Raw genomic sequence first — 20,058 nt, 5'->3', positions numbered from 1 at the left:
GGATTTGCATTAAAATAAGCTTTGCATATTCTGAATAGGATTTCATCAAAATCAGTATCTTCCACACCTTATGAGATATGGCATGGAAGAAAACCAAGTCTTAAGCATGTTAAGGTTTGGGGTTATCCAGCTTATATCAAAAAGCTGAACACTAATAAATTGGAAACCAGATCAGAAAAGGGTCGATTTGTTGGATATCCAAAAGATAGTTTTGGATATTATTTTTATTTGCCTACATCACAAAAGGTTGTGGTAAGTAGAGATGCCACGTTTCTTGAACAACAATTTGTTCAAAAAGGAGGCAAAGGAAGGCAAATAGAGTTAGAATTAGAGAATTTTGACCAACCAATAGATCAGATGGATATAGATCCATCTAGTCAACCTACACCTATTGATGAAACATCTACAGCTGTTCCTCGTAGAACAACCAGGGTATCTCACCCACCAGTGAGATATGGTTTCCTTCATAAAGAAGAACAAGAGTTGTTTACTCATGAAGAAGTAGATCATGGAGATGATCCACTTACCTATGAAGAAGCTATATTAGATATAGATTCTTCAAAATGGATTGATGCTATGAAATCCGAAATTGATTCTATGTATAAGAATCAAGTTTGGGATCTTGTTGACCCACCTGAAGGTATTGTACCTATAGGGAACAAATGGGTTTTCAAGAAGAAAATTGGTTCTGATGGAAAGGTAGAGACCTATAAGGCAAGACTAGTAGTGAAAGGGTTTCACCATAGGCAAGGAATTGACTATGAGGAGACTTTCTCACCTGTTGCCATGCTTAAATCAATTAGGATTCTATTAGCAATAGTTGCATACTATGATTATGAGATTTGGCAGATGGATGTCAAAATAGCTTTTCTCAATGGATACATTGAAGAAAACATTTTCATGGAATAACCTAGGGGTTTTGAATCCCAAGATGGTTCCAAAGTGCGCAAGCTAAAGCGATCCATTTATGGGTTAAAACAAGCTTCGAGGAGATGGAATATCCGTTTTGATGAAGCCATTAAGTCATTTGGCTTTATAAAAAATGAGGATGAGCCATGTGTATATAAGAAGGTTAGTGACAGTGCTATCACTTTTCTTGTCTTATATGTGGATAACATTCTATTGATAGGTAATGACACAGGTATGTTGACAACTATAAAGGTATAGTTGTCAAATACATTCTCTATGAAAGACTTAGGGGAGGCAACCTATATTCTTGGGATTCGTATCTATAGAGATAGAGCGAAAAGAATAATTGGTTTATCCCAAAGTCTATACTTGGAAAAGGTGTTAAAGAGGTTTAACATACTTGATTCCAAGAGAGGATTGTTACCGGAAAGACATGGTATCCACCTTTCTAAAGAGATGTCTCTAAAGACACCTGAAGAAAGAGATAAAATGGCCAGGATTCCATATGCTTCGGTTGTTGAAATTTTGATGTATGCAATGACGTGTACTAGGCTGGATATCGTATATGTTGTTAGTTTGACTAGCAGGTATCATTCCAATCCAGGTTTGGAACACTGGATAGCTGTCAAGAATATCCTTAAGTACTTGAGAAGAACTAAGGATTTATTCTTGATATACAGAAATGGTGACTTGTAATTGGATGGTTATATTGATTCTGATTTCCAATCAGATATCGATGATAGAAAGTCTACCTCTGGGTATGTGTTCATTTATAATTGAGGTAGAGTCAGTCGGAAGAGTTCCAAACAGAATATGACTGTAGATTCCACTACCGAGGATGAGTATATTGCTGCATCAGATACTGCAAAGGAAGCTGTTTGGATAAAGAAGTTCATAATAGAACTTGCAATAGTTCCTTCCATTGAGTCAGCAGTTCCACTTCACTGTGACAACAACGGAGCAGTCATAAAGGCCAAGGAACCCTGGTCTCACTAGAAGTCCAAACACATAGAAAGGCGTTACCACTGTGACACCCCTTACCCGTCTACAGTATATCCGAGTAAGTTATGTCACACGGTGTACCGGAATACTCTATTTTATCTTAATTAATTTTTATCATAGTTTTGAATATAACTTGTGAAGTATAATTCATTTAAGTTATTTATTGAAATTATAATTTATTTGAGGTTCCGAAAATTTTATAGAAAATCTGGCAGAGTACCGGCTAAAAATGGAGAAAACAGTTCTTCGGAACCTGTGAAAAACACTTCCAATAATCATATTCAATCATCTCAAACTCCAATATCAAAATCTCAACATTTTTCAATTTCATTGCTCAATCATTCATTTCATGTGATAATCATGTATAAATCACAGATAAACATTCACTTTTCCATTCATAAACACAATTCTCATTATTTACATGAACATCAAAATACATTACATAAGTTCAATTACATATGAGAAAATAAAAGTTAGTTACAAAATACCAAAATGAAACCTAGTGTCCTACCAATGCACTGTAGATGGTGAGGTGACACGGACACTATGCAGAGCTGCAGGAGGTCTCACCCAGTCTGCGGTCTACTGGGCTCTCGGTCAGTATCTCCAGAACCTACGCGTGGCAAAAGCAACGCGCTAAGCAATAATGCTTAGTGGTGCAATAATAAAATAAAAGGAAATAACAGAAAATAAATATGTATTGAATGTATCGATGTCTTACTTGTTTTGTACTTGTTATATTCATTATTTCATTAAATTTATCCACTTTCATTTTTGATTGCCCAAGTAACCTATACTGGACGACTGGACTGGATAACGGGTAAACTGGCACTGGGTATCAAGTACCTCGAGCCGTCACACCATCGGTCACGTATGCATCTCCCGGTGTGCAACAGAACAGCTAATAAGCTGTAATGACAATAGGCACAAGGCCAAATATCAACACAAGGTCAGAATGGCTAAAAGCCATAAAATCACAGAATGGCATAATGCCATGTGCGATCGCTAATCGAACCCTATTGGCATGCCAAACTATCCAAACCAATCTTGTTAGGTATACTAGGGCATTTGATACTTTAAAATTCTTCAATTTTTGAATTTCAAGTTTTGATGTTACTATTCACTTCATTAGTCAACAAAAATGTTGACTTTTGCATAGAAAATAGGTACATTGGTTTTGACACTCCCAACATACCACATTTTGCATTCAAAACTTGTTGGCATTAATCACCAATACCATTTCTAAGCTTAAACTAAGGGAGCAGAATTTTCAGTTTTTGTATCCCAAATTTACTGTTCCATTAGTGACTGTTATAGTGGGAATTTGAGGAAATGGTAAACATGAAAGTTGTTCCTTATTTTGTCTAGTTGAATTTCTTTTTTTGAATCACTCCATTTGGAGTTTTGTAACTCCAGATATGGTCCAAAAACCACAGCTGGCCGGATTGCAAAACTGTAGAATTGACCATATCTACAGTGTAGTGAACAGTGACTGCCACTGCCTTGTTGGATAGGTTCTGGTCATAATTTGGGGTAGGTTTCTTCATGAAAGTTGTTTGTATATATCTTAACTTGTTTCTGTAAAAATTTCAGGTCAATTGACCCATTCTACAATGAGTTATGGCCAAATGAACAATTACTGTTCATTTGGTCATTCTGCAGATTCTGGTTGCAGGGTATCCGGATTGGGGCCAGTTTTTGGTCCACTTGCTTTGGTCTTTTGGGCATGATTTCTTCAGAAAAATTGTGCCATTATGTGTCTAATGTCATGTCTAATTGGCCAAATACCAATTGAACCTACACAACCAAAGATATGGCAGTCCAAACAGGCTGGACTCACAGCCTCACCTGCTGCTATCACTAGGCAGCCTACCAATTTGGTTTGTAACACTCTAGTTCACTTCAAATTATGGTCAACTTACCTCAAATGGTCACTAATTGACCATTAGAATGTTCACTCATCATTTCATAAGCCAAGTCCAAATTTCACTCCCAAAACCCTAATTTCCCATTATGATTCACACCACACACCTTAGTTAACACTTTCATTCCTTATATATATATATATATATATACACTTTAAACACCCTCTCTAATCCACTCTAAGCCCATATAAACCATCAAAGTCATAACCCTCACTAGGCAGCCGAATTCCCTGGTATACATACACATGAGTTTTAGTCCATTTAATTCACAATTTCATATTAATTTCAAGTCCCTAACTTGGAATAAAAGAAATATATGCATAAATAAGCACTAAACTCTTGTAGGGCAGAATTTTCCAAACTTAAACTTCACTTTCTTTCCTTTTCTAGGCTGCCAAACACTTTCCCAAGAGGTATGGACAAGTTTTAATGAAAGGTGTCTAGGGTTTAGTAGTGAAACAAAGAGAGAAAGGGAGCTTTGATTGAGAATCAATGGAGGGAGAGGGGAGAAGGGTTTCGGCTGGCTGAAGGAGAAGAAGAAGACCAGAATTTTTTTGGTCTATTTTGACTCTTTTAAGTGTTTTAAGAATGCTTGTTAACTTGTGATTGGTTAGGAGTAAGATAATGACATCATGTGATGTCATTATCCCTAATTTTCTTTATTCTTCTTTTCTTTTCATCTCTACTCATTTTCAATTTAATTTTTAGTAATGTTTATTCATATTTTATATCATAATAATTATTTACTCAACTGGACAAGTCGGCCAAAAATCGTCTCTGAAGGAGAAATGACCAAAATGCCCTCCGTTTGGCTTAACGGGTCAAAATTGTCTATACCGATTGAAAATTTTTTCTAAATATTTTTTTGGCATTCTAATGCCATAGGAACCTCAATGACCCTTCTCTGGAGTGCCAAAAATTATTTTATGAATTTTTCCCCTGGGTCTAGGGCTCCTAGTTGCGAGAACCGCAACTTTTCATTAGGTTATCCATCGTTAGGGCACCGGCTCGTTTAACTTGGTTGTATTTTATTTCTAAATTTTTTTCTAAATTTTTCTTATTAATATTTGAGTTAATTATAGTTCCTCACTTTAGTTTAAATATTTTTCCGGACGTTCTAGCTGTCCGGACCGACACTGGTCACCGGAACAGTAGAATGTACGGAGTTGCTACAGGGAGGGTGTTACAACTCTTCACCTCTAATTTAAATTTCGTCCTCGAAATTTACCTGATGCAAATAGTTGAGGGAACTGTTGCCTCATCATTTCTTCACTTTCCCAAGTTGCCTCCTCGGTGTTGTGGTGCCTCCAAAGCACTTTCACCAGTGGAATCTGCTTATTCCTCAACTCTTTCACTTCTCGAGCTAGGATCCGTATGGGTTCTTCTTCATATGTCAAATCTAGTTGTATTTCAATTTTTTCCCTGGAGATGACATGTGAAGGATCTGAGCGGTATCTTCTTAGCATAGATACGTGAAACACATTGTGGATCTTGTTCAGCTCTGGTGGTAAAGCTAGCCTATAGGCCACTGGACTTACACGTTCAATGACTTCATATGGGCCAATGAACCTAGGGCTCAACTTACCTTTTCTTCCAAACCTCAGTACCTTCTTCCACGGTGACACCTTGAGGAACACTTTGTCGCCAACCACATATTCTATTTCTTTTCTCTTCAGGTCGGCATAAGATTTCTGTCTGTTTGAGGCAACCTTCAGATTGGCTTTGATTAGTTTCACTTTCTCCTTAGTCTGTTTCACCAGATCTGGCCCCACCAGTTTGTCTTCGCCCAATTCAGTCCAGCACACTGGAGTTCTACATTTCCTCCCATACAGTGCTTCATACGGGGCCATTTGGATACTAGCTTGGTAGCTATTGTTGTATGCAAATTCTGCCAGTGGGAGGTATCTATCCCAACTTCCCTCAAACTCAATGACACAACTCCTCAGCATATCCTCAAGGACCTGACATATATTTCATGTTATTGTTATCATTTTAGTTCAATAGTTGTATTTGTTTAATTGGTTTCAATTGTTTACCTGGATTACTCTTTCTGATTACCCATCCGTCTGAGGATGGAAAGCTGTGCTGAAGTGGAGTTGTGTACCTAAGGACTCATGCAACTTCTTCCAAAATCTCGATGTAAACCTTGGGTCTCGATCGGATATGATGGAAAGTGGAATTCCATGCGATCTAACTATCTCAGCGATATACAATTACGCTAACTTCTCTAGTGAGTAGTCGGTCTAATTGGCGAAAGTGTCTTGACTTTGTCAATCTATCCACTATCACCCATCTTTGGATCATGTTTCTTACGGGTGAGAGGTAGACCACTTACAAAATCCATGGTGACCCGATCCCATTTCCATTCGGTATGTGTATGGTGTAGCAAACTGATGGAACTTGATGTTCTGCCTTGACTTGCTGACATGTCAAGCATTTAGTCACATAGTCAGCTATGTCCTTCTTCATACCAGGCCACCAATACTGGAGCTTCAGATCATGATACATCTTTGTACTTCCTGGGTGCATAGCATATACACTGGTGTGTGCCTCTTTTAGAATATTGGCCTTCAATTCCCCATCATCTGGTACACACAGTCTTCCTTTGTAATACAGACACCCATCTGCTTTCACCCCATAGTCAGTTGCTTTTCCCTCTGAGATTTTGCTCATAATAGCCATTAGCTTCTCATCTACTTTCTGCCCATCTAAAATCTGCAGAATGAGTTTGGCCTCACTTGCAACTCAGCCAAAATAGCTCCATCTCGAACCAAAGATAGACGGGCATTCAATGATCTCAAAGCTGTGATGGATTTTCTGCTCAAAGCATCAGCAACTACATTTGCCTTCCCAGGATGGTAGTCAATTACACAATCATAGTCCTTCAGGAACTCAATCCATCGTCTCTGTCTAAGGTTGAGCTCTTGCAGGTTGCAAGTATTTTAGGCTTTTGTGGTCCGTGTAAATGTAGCACTTTTCACCATATAAGTAATGCCTCCATATCTTCAGTGCGAAGATAATTGCTGCAAGCTCTAGATCATGGGTAGGGTAATTCTGTTCATGTGGCCTTAGCTGTCTAGAAGCATAAGCGACCACCTTCCCTTTTTGCATCAATACACACCCTAACCCATTATGAGAGGCATCACTGTAGACCACAAAGTCCTTTCCTGACATTGGCTGTGTTAACACTGGTACCTCTGTCAACATAGCCTTCAACTTCTCAAAACTGGTCTGACACTTGTCATTCCAGTTAAATCTGACATTCTTGTGTAATAACTTGGTCATTGGAGCAGCTATTAAGGAAAATCCCTTCACAAATCTCCTGTAATACCCAGCTAGCCCCAAGAAGCTTCTGACCTCAGTTGTATTCCTGGGAGGCTTCCATTCCATCACTGCTTCTATTTTCTTGGGATCCACCCTAATCCCATCAACTGACACTATGTGTCCAAGGAATGCAATCTCATTCAACCAGAAGTCACACTTGGACAACTTAGCATACAGCTTCTTTTCTCTCAGGGTTTGCAAAATAATTCTCAAATGTTCATGATGTTCTTCCCTAGTCTTGGAATACACCAAAATATCATCAATAAAGACCACTACGAACCGATCTAAGTATGGATGGAAGATACGGTTCATAAGGTCCATGAATGCTGCTGGTGCATTTGTTAGGCCAAAGGGCATCACTAGGAACTCATAATGCCCATACCGGGTCCTGAATGCAGTCTTTGGCACATCTACATCCTTCACCCTCAACTGATGATACCCTGATCTGAGGTCAATCTTAGAAAATACTCCTGCTCCCTTGAACTGATCAAACAGATCATCAATTCTAGGCAACGGATATTTGTTCTTCACAGTCACTTTATTCAACTGTCGATAATCGATGCATAGCCTCAAAGTCCCATCCTTTTTCTTTACAAACAGCACTGGAGCTCCCCATGGTGACACACTGGGGCGTATAAATCCCTTATCAAGTAACTCTTGCAACTGAGTTTTCAACTCCCTCAATTCAGTGGGTGCCATCCTATAAGGAGCAATGGAAATGGGTGTTGTACTCGGCAGTGTCTCAATAGCAAATTCAACTTCCCTTTCTGGTGGCAAACCAGGTAATTCTTTAGGAAACACATCTGGGAAGTCTTTTACTGTGGGTATGTCACTCAGGTTTGGCTTAGCCTGCCTAGTATCCACCACATGTGCTAGGTAGGCTTCACAGCCTTTTCTCATCATTCTTCTTGCAACTGTGGCTGAGATAACATTGGACAGGAAATCTGTCCTTTCACCCACAACAGTGATCTCATTACCTTCAAAGGTTTTCAAAGAAATTCTCTTCAATTTGCAATCAACTATTGCCTGATGACGTGACAACCAGTCCATTCCCAAAATCACGTCAAACTCATGGAAGGGCAACTCAATTAGGTATGCCAAGAATTCATACCCCTGAATCCTTAACGGGCAACCCTTGTATACTTTGTTCACCACTACACTGTGGCCCAATGGATTAGTGACCAGAATGTCTTGGTCACTCTCCCCTACTAGTATCCCCCTTTCTACGGGTAGGTTGATGCAGATGTATGAATGAGTGGATCCTGGATCCACCAATGCATGCACAGGTGTATTGTAGAGGGAGAACGTACCCCTGATGACATCCGGGGCATCTTGCTCCTCCTGAGCTCTCATGGCATAAGCTCTGGCAGATGGTCTGTTATCTGGCCTCTCTGCTGGCTCAGATGTAGGCCTCTGTGATGGTCCCGCTGCCTCAGATTTGCCAGATTTTCTACCCCTTTGTGGCACAGAGCAGTGCATGCGCTTGTGTTGGAGCATTGTAGTAGTTCTACGTGGGCGGTTCCTCGGTGATGCTATGTCGACCCACACCTTAGCGAGCACAGTCACTCTCCAACACTCCCCCTTATGCCACTTGAGCAATGTGGACATGCGAAGATCTTTGGGCTGGTCCCCTGAACCCCATCCTTGGAGAGCTGCCCACTGATGGTGTGGACTGACCTCTCCTAGGGGTAAACTGTGGCCTGGGCCCCTGAGACTGACCCTGACCTTGTGGCTGACCTGAACTCTGTGCACTTGGACCCTTGAACTTCTTCCCTGGTGCAGGAAATGAACTAGACTGACCATTCTGCTGTCTTTCCCTTCTAGTCTGCTCACTGATTCTTACTTTTTCAACTTTTATTGCAGCTTCCACTAACTTAGTGAAGTCAGTAATTCCCAAGGCAGTGATCATGATCTTTATGTTGTCATTTAGTCCCTCTTCAAATCTCTTACACCTTTCGGCCTCATTAGGGACTATCTCCCTTCCATAGCGGCTCAATCTGACGAATTCCTTCTCATACTCGGCCACTGACAGCTGTCTCTACCTCAGATTAAAGAACTCTCTTCTTCTCTCTTCCAGGTATACACTACCCACATATTTCTTCTTGAATTGAGAGAGGAAGAAGTCCCAAGTTATAACTTCTGGCTGCATTTTACTGGATACCGTGTCCCACCATTCATATGCATCATCTTGCAACAGAGATACAGCAGCCTCTAAATTTTGCTCTGGGGTGCAGTGGAGTTGTTTTAAAACTCTGCCTGTTCTGTTCAACCAATTCTCGGCTGTAATAGAATCATCTTCTCTCTTGCCAAAGAAGTCCACTGCTCCAAACATTCTCAATTTTTCTAGATGTGATTTTGGTTGTGGAGGTGGTGCTGGCATTACCCCGGCCATTTGTCTGAAGAATTCGGCCATTTGCTGGAACATGGCCTGTGGAGGCTGAGCAAGCTCTGCTTGAGCTGGCGGAGCAAGTTCTCCCATGAAGGAACGGAAGCGTGAAAAACACAAGTTTATACCATTGAATTCAAAAATTTTCACCTAGGGTCACATGCATCATGCAAGATTTATTTTTATCTATTTAATTTCAATGATAAACAACATATTAAAACTCTTTTAATATGTTTTTGGATCTGTATTTGCCATTTAAGATTTTAAAATTAATCAGATTAATTTTAGAACCCTAGATTAAATCAAGAACGATTACACTAACCTTTTGATGCCTGCGGCGTGTCTGCGCTTTGAGATTCGTCTTGAGGACACGGATGTTGTCCCTCTAGCTTGTCCACACCAAGAACACCTATGGCAGCCCTTGAATAGCTTCTAAAGCTTTTTCTATTAATTAGAAAATCAAGTTACGCCTTTTAAGAGATTAGAGATAAAGCAGACACTAGAAACAATTTCTAGTGTTCTTAATTCAAGAGATTGATGGCTAATCTCTTTGAATTGATAAGAGATGAAGAAGAAGAGATAAAAACCCTCAAAGTGGCGTGACAAAGGAGTGTGGCTGCTGGTTGCGTTTTATTTTCTCATAACAACACTTAAATAGCTAGGTTAACACATTAAACCCTTGCCACATGTCACCCTTTGATTAGCTCTAGGTTTAAGTGACCCAATCACATTGTGCCAAGTGTCAAACCTATATTTAATCTTGATTTTAATCATCTTACATGATTAAAAAAACATTTGGCAAGCTTATGTGTAAACCCATGTGTCACCATCTCATGGTACCACGTGTCACACTGCAAAATGACCAAAATGCCCCTGTGTCTTAATTTTGAGTTCTTAACCCAAAATAATTATTTTCTTCTTCTAATTAATTTATATCAAATATAAATTAATTAATTAATCTCTATTAATTAATTTCTCATTAATTAAATTCATATTTAAACACTTTAAATATAAATTTAACTTATATTATACATCCAATAATCTAGATTTGGTTTCAAGTCATGCTAGGGACTTTGCAATCTAATTGCAAACCAAACCTATTTAATTAATCAATTTAAACTCTTTAATTAATTAATTAAATCATATTTAAATAGGTGATTACTTGTGTATATGTGTGACTTACTAGGCTCATCACTAATTGGCAATGAGACATGATATCAACTCTTAATATCATCAGAACTCTTTCTTACCATAAATGATTTCTCTAAATCATTTTATGAACCTCATAGACCATGGTTAACACCTAGCATAGCATGCCATGGCCACCCAATTAGTAATAAGGTTTACCTTAAATGAACCTATAATCATATGTTACCATGCACTAGAATCTCTCTGTTACAAAATCTCAACTCAAGCTGGAGTCATGGTTTATGTCAAACTCCATTTGCTATGAATATTATATTCTCTTTTAATTCCAGTTCTTGATTAAAAAGATTTTCTCATCAGAAACTCTTTTCTGAATAAATCTATCTGTCTGGCAGAACTTGAAACATCAAGAACAATTAAATGAACATAGGATTTTATCTCTATTTACTTAGAGAGCAGATTCCATCTTGATCAACACCTACCTCCATATATAACTAGTAGGAGCCAACACATGCCCATATACCCATACACAGTACAAGTATGAAAGCAGTATCAAACTCAAACTACCTATATACAAGATAACTGTGCTATCTCAGGTCTAAAGATTATATGCACTGATATGATTTATGACAAAACATTGACAAGAGTAAACTCCATGTGCTTGTCATAAGTGTCACCGGTTGACCTACTTATCATTTATAAGTGCCTATCATGTTTGTTATATGGCATGAGACTCACCATTCCATCTTATTTATATCTCATATAAATAACTTGGGAACAAACATGAATACAATCTTTCTGGATAAGTCATGTCCTTATTATGAAGTATCCTCGATTGTGAACCTATTTATGATACTTTGTGCTAGAAATATTGTCACTCATATTCTTAACAACTTAAGAATAATATTTCTAACAAAATATCAATGGACCTTTTCTATTACACATAAATATATTATATAAACAGAAAAGTGGAAATGCCTTTTATTAATAAAAATATATACAAGATACATACTAAATGATATGCTCTAGGCATACTACTAACATCCCATACCCCCAGTCTCAGCTGCTGCAGGTGGAGCATGACTCTCCACTTCCTCCTCAACTGCTCTCTGTGATGTAGGGTCCATATCCTATTCAAAATAAGAAAGACAAACAGATCGGCATTAGTGTCACCTCGACTCTTACAAATGCAATGCATGGTATGGACTCAATCTAGGCCCAGAAACGCCTAAACCGTGCTCTGATACCACTAAATGTGACACCCCTTACCCGTCTACAGTATATCCGAGTAAGTTATGTCACACGGTGTACCGGAACACTCTATTTTATCTTAATTAATTTTTATCATAGTTTTGAATATAACTTGTGAAATATAATTCATTTAAGTCATTTATTGAAATTATAATTTATTTGAGGTTCCGAAATTTTATAGAAAATCCGGCAGAGTACCGGCTAAAAATGGAGAAAACAATTCTTCGGAACCTGTGAAAAACACTTCCAATAATCATATTCAATCATCTCAAACTCCAATATCAAAATCTCAATATTTTTCAATTTCATTTCTCAATCATTCATCTCATGTGATAATCATGTATAAATCACAGATAAACATTCACTTTTCCATTCACAAACACAATTCTCATTATTTACATGAACATCAAAATACATTACATAAGTTCAATTACATATGAGAAAATAAAAGTTAGTTACAAAATACCAAAATGAAACCTAGTGTCCTACCAATGCACTGTAGATGGTGAGGTGACACGGACACTATGCAGAGCTGTAGGAGGTCTCACCCAGTCTGCGGTCTACTGGGCTCTCGGTCAGTATCTCCAGAACCTACGCGTGGCAAAAGCTACGCACTAAGCAATAATGCTTAGTGGTACAATAATAAAATAAAAGGAAATAACAGAAAATAAATATGTATTGAATGTATCGATGTCTTACTTGTTTTGTACTTTTTATATTCATTATTTCATTAAATTTATCCACTTTTATTTTTGGTTGCCCAAGTAACCTATACTGGACGACTGGACTGGATAACGGGTAAACTGGCACTGGGTATCAAGTACCTTGGGCCGTCACACCATCGGTCACGTATGCATCTCCCGATGTGCAACAGAACAGCTAATAAGCTGTAATGACAATAAGCACAAGGCCAAATATCAACACAAGGTCAGAATGGCTAAAAGCCATAAAATCACAGAATGGCATAATGCCATGTGCAGTACTGCTAACTGAACCCTATTGGCATGCCAAACTATCCAAACCAATCTTGTTAGGTATACTAGGGCATTTGATACTTTAGAATTCTTCAATTTTTGAATTTCAAGTTTTGATGTTACTATTCACTTCATTAGTCAACAAAAATGTTGACTTTTGCATAGAAAATAGGTACATTGGTTTTGACACTCCCAACATACCACATTTTGCATTCAAAACTTGTTGGCATTAATCACCAATATCATTTCTAAGCTTAAACTAAGGGAGCAGAATTTTCAGTTTTTGTACCCCAAATTTACTATTCCATTAGTGACTGTTACAGTGGGAATTTGAGGAAATGGTAAACATGAAAGTTGTTCCTTATTTTGTCTAGTTGAATTTCTTTTTTTGAATCACTCCATTTGGAGTTTTGTAGCTCCAGATATGGTCCAAAAACCACAGCTGGCCGGATTGCAAAACTGCAGAATTGACCATATCTACAGTGCAGTGAACAGTGACTGCCACTGCCTTGTTGGATAGGTTCTGGTCATAATTTGGGGTAGATTTCTTCATGAAAGTTGTTTGTCTATATCTTATCTTGTTGCTTTAAAAATTTCAGGTCAATTGACCCATTCTAAAATGAGTTAGGGCCAAATGAACAATTACTGTTCATTTGGTCATTCTGCAGATTCTGGTTGCAGGGTATCCGGATTGGGGCCAGTTTTTGGTCCACTTGCTTTGGTCTTTTGGGCATGGTTTCTTCAGAAAAATTGTGCCATTATATGTCTAGTTTCATGTCCAATTGGCCAAATACCAATTGAAGCTACACAGCCAAAGATATGGTAGTCCAAACAGGCTGGACTCACAGCTTCACCTGCTGCTGTCACTAGGCAGCCTACCAATTTGGTTTGTAACACTCTAGTTCACTTCAAATTATGGTCAACTTACCTCAAATGGTCACTAATTGACCATTAGAATGTTCACTCATCATTTCATAAGCCAAGTCCAAATTTCACTCCCAAAACCCTAATTTCCCATTATGATTCACACCACACACCTTAGTTAACACTTTCATTCCTTATATATATATATATATATATATATATATACACTTTAAACACCCTCTCTAATCCACTCTAAGCCCATCTAAACCATCAAAGTCATAACCCTCACTAGGCAGCCGAATTCCATGGTATACATACACATGAGTTTTAGTCCATTTAATTCACAATTTCATATTAATTTCAAGTCCCTAACATGGAATAAAAGAAATATATGCATAAATAAGCACTAACCTCTTGTAGGGCAGAATTTTCCAAACTTAAACTTCACTTTCTTTCCTTTTCTAGGCTGCCAAACACTTTCCCAAGAGGTATGGACAAGTTTTAATGAAAGGTGTCTAGGGTTTAGTAGTGAAACAAAGAGAGAAAGGGAGCTTTGATTGAGAATCAATGGAGGGAGAGGGGAGAAGGGTTTCGGCTGGCTGAAGGAGAAGAAGAAGACCAGAATTTTTTTGGTCTATTTTGACTCTTTTAAGTGTTTTAAGAATGCTTGTTAACTTGTGATTGGTTGGGAGTAAGATAATGACATCATGTGATGTCATTATCCCTAATTTTCTTTATTTTTCTTTTCTTTTCATCTCTACTCATTTTCAATTTAATTTTTAGTAATGTTTATTCATATTTTATGTCATAATAATTATTTACTCAACTGGACAAGTCGGCCAAAAATCGTCTCTGAAGGCGAAATGACCAAAATGCCCTCCGTTTGGCTTAACGGGTCAAAATTGTCTGTACCGATTGAAAAATTTTTCTAAATATTTTCTTGGCATTCTAATGCCATAGGAACCTCAATGACCCTTCTCTAGAGTCCTAAAAATTATTTTATGAATTTTTCCCCCGGGTCTAGGGCTCCTAGTTGCGAGAACCGCAACTTTTCATTAGGTTACCTATCGTTAGGGCACCGGCTCGTTTAACTTGGTTGTATTTTATTTCTAAATTTTTTTCTAAATTTTTCTTATTAATATTTGAGTTAATTATAGTTCCTCACTTTAGTTTAAATATTTTTTCGGACGTTCTAACTGTCCGGATCGACACTGATCACCGAAACAGTAGAATGTACGGAGTTGCTACAGGGAGGGTGTTACAACCACATTATCAGAGAAATAGTTGGGCAAGGCGATATAGCCATGTAGAAAATAGCATCAGCTGAAAATCTAGCTGATTCATTCACTAAGCCTTTGTCACAAGCACAGTTAGACTGATATCTTGAGAAGATGGGCCTAAGGTATTATAATGAATGGCTCTAGTGCTAGTGGAAGATTGTTAGTAGTATGCCCTAGAGCATATCATTTAGTATGTATCTTGCACATATTTTATTAATAATAAAAGACATTTTCACTTTTCCGTTTACATAATATATTTATGTGTAATAGAAAAGGTCCATTGATATTTTATTAGAAATTCTATTCTTAAGTTGTTAAGAATATGAGTGATAATATTTCTAGCACAAAGTATCATAAATAGGTTCACAATCAAGGATACTTCACAGTAAGGACATGACTTATTCAGAAAGATTGTAATCATGTTTGTTCCCAAGTTATTTATATGAGATGTAAATAAGATGGAATGGTGAGTCTCATGTTGTCACACCTTACCCCTCTGTAAAGCATAACATGATCCCGTATAATACCTAATGAACTACCGAACTTCACCTATCGATAACTCATTAAGTACCCTACAAGGGATTTTAAAACAATTTTCTTATTTTTGATAAGTGGTGAACATTTTCTAATAAGTATTTAAAACATTTAGTTAAAATTAAAACTAATTAATATTTTTGGTCTATTTTAGTTTTCCGCAAATTTTATAAAAATTTTGACAGAGTTCTATCTGTATTTTGAGAAACCAGTTCTTCAAATACTTGTAAAAAGCACTTCTAAAAATATTTTCTCAACAACTACTTCAATTTCACCATCAAACTCAATCCATTTCATCAACTCCACAATCATTTCAATCAATTTCTCAAGTTCAAAACTCAATAATTCTCAAAATACTAACAATACATTTCATTCAAATTAAATAAAATAGTCCCACTCATATTTCATTAGAGACAAAACAATTTATATATATATACATCATTACAAAATTTACATCAAAGGAAATTCAAACTAAATTTTTTTTATTACAAACTTCATACAAACTTTGTACAAGCTGCTCAAGACCCATTTATATGTCCATACTTTTATATGCAATATATACATCAAAAGAAATATTTACAATTAGGGTATAAATTATACCCGATGACTTTAAGCTGATAGCTCCTTACACCTCAGCAGTTCAGTCTGCTGCTCCTCTAGTCTCTGTATCTGCGACAGTAATAGAAGCTATCGCTGAGTACTAGGACTCAGTGGTGCACAACATACTAAAATAATTTTTATGCAAAACTTAAATCACATTTATTCAAAAATTTGGCTGAATATGAGAATTAAGTACAAATCATGCATTATGAGATGTTAAATGCAAACCAAGTTCATTTCAAAGTATCAAAACACATTTCATAAAACCCACAGTTAGATCATGCCATTCGAAACAAATAGAATCTCAATAGCCAGAGGCTAAAGAGAAATCACATCACAAGGCTAGCTAGCTCAAATATATGGATATCCATTCACATCCTCTTCTACTGGCACACCTCAACACTTCTCCAGAGAAGGAATCAAAATTCAAAACTAATTACTCCCACTAGTCATGCTAGTGAGGTGTTCAAATATATGGTCATGATACTGTGGTTTCAAAACTTATCTTAACAATTTGCTAAACATTGTCATTTCAAATATACACAACTAACTTTCCACAATTTAAATCAAAACATCATAAAAATTGTCATAATTCACTGATTCAAATTATTCAAAACAATATGCAGAAATAATTTACAAAAGTTATACGTTGTGCACAAACCTCAAGCGAGTCGCCTCTTGGCCTCGACTCGGTTCCTCGGGTTCTTTCCCGGTATTCTCTCCAACTAAAACACACAATTTTATAATGTTTCAGTACCATAATTTAACATAAGTCTAAAAATAAATTTAGCTTTATTTTTACTTAGCTCTAACGTGCTAAACTCGACATTCTTGAAATTTTGTGTTTCGGGTTACTATTCACTGCACTATTCAAGTCAAATTATTGACTTTCTAAGGCTTAATAGGTATGGGAACTCCAACTTCACCCACATACCACATTTTGGTCACTAAACTTATTGGTTTTGGTCATTTTCTCAAAACATAGATCTTTTAGACAAAATGGCCAAATTTTCAGTTTTGGTGTCCCCAATTATACTATTTTATTAATCAGTTTACTGTTGGAATTTGATAAAACTTTCTTCATAGAAAATGTTTCTTATTGTCTTAAGTTTATTCTCCTTTTTGAATCACCCCAATTGGAGTTTTGTAGCTCAAGTTATAAGTAAATTATATTTACTGTTCATGCTACAGAATTTGGTTCTACAGATTTGTTGCTCCAACTTTGTTCAATAATTTGATCAAGTTAAGTCCATAATTTGGTCTAATTTTTTTCATATGAAATTTTATACTATGTCTTAGGTTTCCATCGGTTCAAGAATCACCTAAATCGGAGTTTTCTAGAGAGAGTTATAGCCATTGAAACTTTACTGTTCAAATGGAAAATCTGCAATCTGCAGATTCAGTGACCCAACTTTGCTCAGTAATTTGATTTGGTTAATGGAATAATTTGGGTTTGTGTTCTTCATGAAAGTTTTAGATCTATATCTCATCTAACCACTGGTAAAATTTCAGGTCATTTTGACCTTCCTAGCTCAAGTTATGACCAAATGAATAAATACTATTCATTTGGCCAGGTTGTGCAGAGGCAGCCTGTAATTTTTCAACTTTGATCAATTTGTTCACTAGGTTTTAGTCACTTTTTGGGCATGCTTCCTAAATGAAAATTGTGTCATTTAGTGCCTATTTTCATCCTTAATTGGTCCCATATCCATTGGATTTGTAAAATTTCATTTTTGATCCCTCAAAGGGAATTTTGGTCATACTGCCAGCACATGACCTTATCCAATCCCAATTGGCTTTTAATTCCAACACTTCTAACACATCTCATTTGGTCACAAATGACCATTTTTCACTTCACATTAGGTCAAAGACACCATTTACAAGTTTTTCACATTTTTAGTCTCTAAACCATAATGTCCAAACCCTAATTCACTAACCTCATGCATTTAGCTACCTTCAAAGCTTTTAATCCTAACCCTTCAACTAACTAAAGTTCTTAAACCCATTCAAACTATTCAAATCATGCAAATCATCCTCATAACCAAGCTGGCCAAAAATCAGTTTAGTCCCTCAACCAATTTTTCTTTTCATTTCAAGTTTGTTTCTATGCTCTTGATGCTATACATACACTAATTAAACTAAAAACTTGAAGTTTGCATTACTTACCTTGTTAGGTGTCTTTGAACTTTCACTTCCTCTCAATTTTCTTCAATTCTTTGATGACCAATCTTCCTCTCAAGTGATTAAATCAAGTTTTTGTGAAGCAAGTATGGGAGGATTTGGGGTTTAATGGTGGTTTCAAAGCTTGAAGCAAGCTTTAATGGAGGTTTACAATGGTGAGGGAAAGAGAAACATAAATGGTGAGCAAGATGAGGCTTTTTACTTTTTTTTTTTCTTTTTTTTTTCTTTTGTTTTTATGCTTATAGAAGACCCAAAAATCCCAATTAAATAAATATATTAAGTATTGTTTTTATGGCATCATGCATGAGGTCATGCATGATGTCATCACCTTTTGACTTTTTCATTTTCCTTTTTTTTTATTTTTCTATTAGTTCTTTAATTTAATTCTCGATTCCAAAATTTTCTTTTCTCTGATTTTATTTGACAGTTAGGTCAGGAGTCAGCTCTCGGGGTCAATTGACCAAATTGCCCTTCGCCGGTTCAACCCGGTTTGCAAATAATTCTATATTTCTTCTGGTTCCCTAACCTAATTATTTGACTGGCTTAACAGTTCTTTTTCGTGATTTTCTCTTTTTCACTATGTTCATAAGGGTCCTAAGGACCACAGCGTCACTTTTTACGGTTCGAAATTTGAGTTTGAAATGACTTCGCAGTCCTTCCCGAGACGGTCACCCATCGCTGTGACTCTCGGCTCGTTTAACCTCTTATGTTCTATTTTTCTTATTTATACTTAACTAATTGAACATTACTAATTATTTGTGTTTATGGCTTCCCTAGTTGTCTTAAGTGTGGTTCTAATCTCCTTAATTGTTCGGACCGACACCGGTCACCGGAACAGTGAAATATACCAGGCTATGCAAATAGGGGTGTTACAATTCTACCCCCCTTAAATAAATTTCGTCTCGAAATTTTACCTGGTATTAATCTCTGAACAGCTGTGGGTGCTGTCTCCTCATGTCCTCCTCTTGTTCCTAAGTAGCCTCCTGGCCTGAATGATGGTTCCACAGCACTTTTACCAATGGTATCTGTTTGTTCCGTAGCTGCTTCACCTCATAAGCCAGAATCTCTATGGGTTCTTCTTCATATGTGAGGTCTGGATTCACTTCAATTTCCTCTATTGGTAGTACATTAGATGGGTGTGATCGATACCTTCTCAACATAGACACATGGAAGACATTATGTATCTTCTCCAACTCTAGAGGTAGTGCCAACCGATAAGCCAAAGGACCCACTCTTTCCAGAACCTCATATGGCCCAATGAAACGAAGACTCAGTTTCCCCTTTCTGCCGAATCTCATAATTCTCTTCCAAGGAGAAACATTGAGGAAAACTTTCTCACCCACTGCATACTCAATATCCCTTCTTTTCAAATCAATGTAGGACTTCTGACGGTCTGATGCACTTTTAAGTCGATCTCGGATCACCCTGATTTTCTCTTCAGTTTGCTGAACAATTTCGGGTCCAATCATTTTTCTTTCACCCACGTCATCCCAACACAACGGGGTTCTACATTTTCTGCCATACAAAGCTTCATATGGAGGCATCCCAATGCTTGCTTGGTAGCTGTTGTTATAAGCAAACTCAATCAAAGGCAAGTGTGTATCCCAACTGCCCTCAAATTCAATCACACAAGCCCGCAGCATGTCCTCCAAGATCTGAATTACCCTCTCAAACTGGCCATC

Source organism: Hevea brasiliensis, chromosome 3 (genome assembly GCF_030052815.1).
Source record: "Hevea brasiliensis isolate MT/VB/25A 57/8 chromosome 3, ASM3005281v1, whole genome shotgun sequence".
In the NCBI taxonomy this organism is placed as follows: domain Eukaryota; kingdom Viridiplantae; phylum Streptophyta; class Magnoliopsida; order Malpighiales; family Euphorbiaceae; genus Hevea; species Hevea brasiliensis.
This window is presented reverse-complemented; position numbering follows the sequence as displayed.